The 5,352-nt window shown below is 37.4% G+C and overlaps 1 long non-coding RNA gene across 1 annotated transcript; it reads left to right on the top strand.

Moving 5' to 3' along the window:
* The first annotated feature begins 524 nt into the window (after nucleotides 1-524).
* On the top strand, nucleotides 525-1,997 carry LOC135933568 (uncharacterized). Its single transcript, XR_010573824.1, has 3 exons — nucleotides 525-585; nucleotides 1,451-1,543; nucleotides 1,901-1,997. It is a non-coding gene; the product is annotated as an uncharacterized LOC135933568 (long non-coding RNA).
* Nucleotides 1,998-5,352: the final 3,355 nt, after the last annotated feature.

Raw genomic sequence — 5,352 nt, 5'->3', positions numbered from 1 at the left:
TTAGTAAATACCCTCAAATCAAAGTCACGAGAAGATCCTTTTCACAAGCCAGCCAAGAACAACAAAAAGGCAAGAAGAGGTGAGGCCAATTACTATCCTCAGACCAGCAGTGAGAATCCAGAAAGCCTAGAACTAGAGCGAATATCTCTCCTGACTGAATTAAAGAAGAGAAACAATGAGAAAACTGTACGAGAGAAGATGGCCAGGACCTTCGAATTCAGGAGGAAAGAGGTTGTGGATAAGAAGCCTGACATCAAGAACCTCTTGGAAAGATGGCCAGGTCTATTTCAGATGGAAGAGGTATAACTTTAACTTTTTTGTACTAATGCCTTTTATCATAGTTTGGAAATGGGAAATATATGTTTTGACTTTTTCTTGTTGGAAGTTGGTCTTTAAAAAATGTATTGTACACTGTCTACTCGTGTACAGATTAATGCAGAGTTTCTGCGGGTTACTGCAGTTCCCCTGCTAACCAGATTCATGGCCCAGCTGGACACGCACTCCCCACAGCTACTTAAAATATTCAGAAAGAAAGGAGGGACAACCAAAGCAAAAACTGCCATAATCCTAGAGTTTCTTGATCAGGTAGGGTGTATATAATTAACAATTAAGATGACAGTTAGCATTTTAACCCCTGTATCTAATGAGAATTTGTATCCTGTTACAGTTTTATTTTGGTAACGTCAGTGATTATGGCTGTGACCTTTTAAAATGTTGAAAGGAAGTGTGGGCTTTGTCCTTGAATGAATGAAGAGATTTATTGTCATTATACAAGTACAGAGCACAACTACAACAAAATTTATTTTGGAGACACATTTTCACTCTCACTCGCCAGATACACATACATACATATATACGTATAAACTTTTATTTTGGAACAAGAAAGCATATGCCGCTTTTCCACCGACAGAACACGGTGTGGCTCAGTTCACTTTAGCCCCCTGCGGACGCTTTTCCACCGCCTTTACACCTCATTGGCCCGGGTGTGTGTGGTGCCCACGTGATGTGATATAGAAGCGCTCCCACAAAAGGCTTTTAAAAAAAAAACTCCCAGCAACCATAATTTGACTTTGGACCATGGCGACTTCCTCCACAAGAACCAAAAATCAAACCAATCAAAATGAACCACAGACAGAGCAAAGTACAAAAACACACATATATCGCGATTGTTGTTGTTCTTCGGGCTGTGACGTTGCGGACAAAGACTTTTGCGCGCGACTTTTCATAGCCAGATGGGTTCGCCCCTGTTCCCAGTTACGTCCGCTTTATGTTTCCACCGCAACAAGCGAGTTCATCCGCGCTAAACTGAACTGCTCTCAAGCGCACCGTGCCGATTTGTCGGTGGAAAAGGGGCATTTGTCACCTCATGAGGATAGAGAGGTGAAAAAAAATTCCTTTCATGCAGCATACTCTCTATATTGCATAGTAACAATTTTAACTGTTCCTGCAGGATGCTGATGCTGACATTAGGAGGGAGTGTATACTTAAATCTCTCATTATCTACCTTGGAGAACGTGTTGAGGACTTGATAAAAGAATACATGGTATGTCCATATCTGTTCTGTCTCTACATGAGATGCAGTCTCTTGATGTAAATTTGACAACTCTGCTATTAAATGCAGTGATTAATGTAGAACAGCAACGATTAATCAACTCATCAAGTTAATATCTTAGGGTTCTGTATTGTTTTCTTTTTTTTCTTGGGCTTTGTGGAACGTTTATGAAAATGTTCCACCATTGATTAAATTTAATAATTATGCAATTCACAATCTGATTAGTCAAATAATTGTTCTAATAGTCTGTGACCAAACAACTATCAAAATAGTAGTTTATTATGGTCAAAGATTTATCAGGTGTGCCAGACTTCAGTTCTTCACTTTTGTTCCATATTTTACCTCAAGATATCCCAGAAAGATGAAGCTGAGGAAGAGCTGCAGAGTACCACCATGGCACTCTTTGTCTTCAGGGACAACTCAAGCCTCCTACATCAGCCTCGAGACATCAGGATAATCATTGATGGTGTGGAAGTCCTGAATGAGTGGCAATGGTCTTTGGACTCTGTTATGCTCTTAATATGGAATATCCACGAGGATTCAGGTTCACCTTTGAGGCTCTTCAAAAGATTATGATGGAGCTTGACTTTAACAAGATGACCTCTAAGATTCGCAAACTTAATTGTGAACTTAACACTGCACAGTAGTGTGTTTGCATACATGTGTGCATGTGTATGTGCACATGCATGTGCATGTGTGCTTGGTTATTTTGCTTGGTTGGCCTGCAGTGGTATTCTACATTCAAAAATTATAAGAACACCCATTTGAAAGGGAGATTTAAGTTGATTTCATTGATACATGTGTAGATTTTTTTTTTTTACATTGTACAGGCACAGTGCACATAAACATTTGAGTACTTGCAAATTGGTTTAAAAAGAGTTTTGGTTTTATGCCAGTTTTAGACAGGTTGCAGGTTTTATACCAGTTCTAAAAAGATTGCAGGTTTTATACTGGTTTTCAAAAGATTGCAGGTTTTATAAAACAAACATTTCTCTAATCATTTCTGCCGTAGCACTAAATCTTAATATTACTAATCCTCTCTATTGATTATAGTTAAAATGGTTTGGAACAATAAATAATTTTGAAATAATTGGTTGGCCAACTGTCTTGTTTTTTATAGGAAATGCAGAGCATTTTTGAACTGAAATAAAATGAAATGTAAAAAATATAGTTTGAATATATGTAAATCAATTACCTGACTTCAACACAAACATTAGTTCATGTTAATTAGGTTCGATGTGAATACATTAGGTTGGTTAAATTTCAATATATTAGCTTGGTTCAATAATTAAAATATGCTTCTATGTAAAACAATCAATTTGGATCAATGCAAAATTTAAAGTTTCAGTCAAGTCTAGTAATATTGTTTATATCAACATAAAAGTATCAGGTCATATCAAGTGACTCAATTTGGATTCTATGAAGTCAAATATTTTGGATGTGACCATTGGACATCAATTTTTTTAAGTTGAATAGGATTTTTCTTTTTACAGTGCAGTGGCCCTAATCCTCTTCCGTATTTATATCCTATTGCACATTTAAACAACAGAAGTTGAACCAAAGTGCTCTACAAACAGGCACATTTACATTCCTATTATCAAAGAACCCTGTTTTCAAAATACAGAAAAAGCTGAAGGGTGTGTTTTTTGTGATAAGTAATTATTGTGGAAATTAAAAAAAAAAAAAATCACAGTTATAAAAGTTGCTTATGTAGGGAAGAGCAAATTCTGATTTTAACTACCACTTAATAAGTTAAAAGTATTGGTAAAAGTATTGGGCATTACTGGCCCTGTATTTACTTGGTATCTGATCTATATCAAAATTTTGCAGTATCGTGCACCACTCACATGTGTATTGTGCAGGTAGAAGCATCCATCACTGTTATTCTGACACATCATCTAGTCAGCTTTGCTCTCCTTGAAAGTATAGTTGAAATTGCTAAAAAATATTTTGCAGTAGTTTCAGTTTGAAAACACTTATGTGGAGGCTGGAGGAGATTAAAGGATGGAGGTCTGTAATTGTGGTTCAAAATATGAGGGTTTTTTTTCGGTTAAAAACATTTACAAAATGGATTAACTGCATGTAAACTGACTTGCGATAACAAGCTGTTAGTTAGTCTGAGAAACCTGTTAAAATGAACAAGGCCAAACCAGGATCTTGTTCATTTTTACAGTCTGATCAGACTCCCTCTGGTCAGTATGATTATTTTTTATGCTGCTTACAGCAAATAAAACAAATATGCCCATTGTCTTTGTTTTTTCCCTGTTCCATCTTATATTTATGAGCAAATACATAGTTCACACTCATATCAAACATAAAATCATTTTTCCATTGTTGTTGAAATCTAACAGACCAGGGGATGTTTTTCTACTTTATGTAGATTAGAAGCAATTTTCACATTTTATTTTTAAATGTCTGCCATTTTTAACTGCATTAATACATTACAGTACATAGTCTTATGTTATATGATTTTGTCACATTAAATTGAATCAAGGGAATATTTAAGCTTAAGCTAACTCTAATAACCCACTCCTGTGTGGACTGTAGGCATTAAAAATCATCAGATTTATACGTTTTTCCTTTTATAATTTTATTGGGAGGGCTGGGCTTTAACACACAAATGAGCTTAGCTCAGCAGACTGACGAGGCAGATTACAGATGCTGAAGAAAACAGAAAAAAGGCATCAGTGATTTATAGCTGTGGTCTCAACAAGGCCAGGCACGGAGTGAAGTTGTTTACTACATGCCACCCTCTCCAGATCTAATTCTCTGTCACTCATATAGAGTTCATGCAGGTTCGGGGTGTGTTGGGGATGCTTGCTCTGCAAAAGAATTTGCATTTTAACCAGTAATTTAATCTTGCATTGAATTCGAAAAATCTTAAGGGAGGAATGTCTTTGATAAAGTGGAAGTGGTCTCTCACTCTCACACTCAGCAGCATCCCGCACACCAAGCCACGTAGTTATGACAGGCTCCATTTTTCATAATTCTGCCGTTTGATTACAACTGCATGATGATTGATGACGCCCACTCGTTGACTTTAACGCATCATGCTGGGTCTTGAGGTGGTATGGCAGGTTGACATGGGGAAGTGGGAAAAATCTGAGTAACTTGCTCTAGTATGGCGGTGAATAACAACAAGTTATTTAATTATTTATATGTGTTTATATCAGATTTTTTTTTAAGTTGTATAAAACATTTTTTTATTACTACTTGCACTTTTAAAATAATATGGGTTATGGATTTTTGACCAGAATACATATAAAAATGTATATATAAAGACCCATTGAGGTGTCTTCCAGGCATATATTGGCTCAAGAGTTGGCAGTTCGTCTTGTATTCGGAAGGTTGCCGGTTCGAGCCCCGGCTCCGACAGTCTCGGTCGTTGTGTCCTTGGGCAAGACACTTCACCCGTTACCTGCTGGTGGTGGTCAGAGGGCCCAGTGGCGCCAGTGTCCGGCAGCCTCGCCTCTGTCAGTGCGCCCCAGGGCAGCTGTGGCTACAATGTAGCTTACCATCACCAGTGTGTGAATGGGTGAATGACTGAATGTAGTGTGAAGCACTTTGGGGTCTTTAGGGACTAAATAAAGCGCTATACAAATACAGGCCATTTACCATATATTTTCCTGTACATAGATATCTCCTGACTAGTTTTAAGTAACCTACTATTGCAGAGACTGCTTTGATGGCCTGTTAGTTAATTAAACAGCACATCTTATGTGTCAGATAATTGCACAAGAAATGCTTCAAAAAGACTCAAATGCAAGCACAAGGTCCAGATCAGTGACTTGTGAAACAGC

This window comes from Pelmatolapia mariae, linkage group LG9 (genome assembly GCF_036321145.2).
Source record: "Pelmatolapia mariae isolate MD_Pm_ZW linkage group LG9, Pm_UMD_F_2, whole genome shotgun sequence".
Classification (NCBI taxonomy): Eukaryota; Metazoa; Chordata; class Actinopteri; order Cichliformes; family Cichlidae; genus Pelmatolapia; species Pelmatolapia mariae.
The sequence above is the reverse complement of the archived record's forward strand: the minus strand, read 5'-3'. Positions and strand labels throughout refer to the sequence as shown.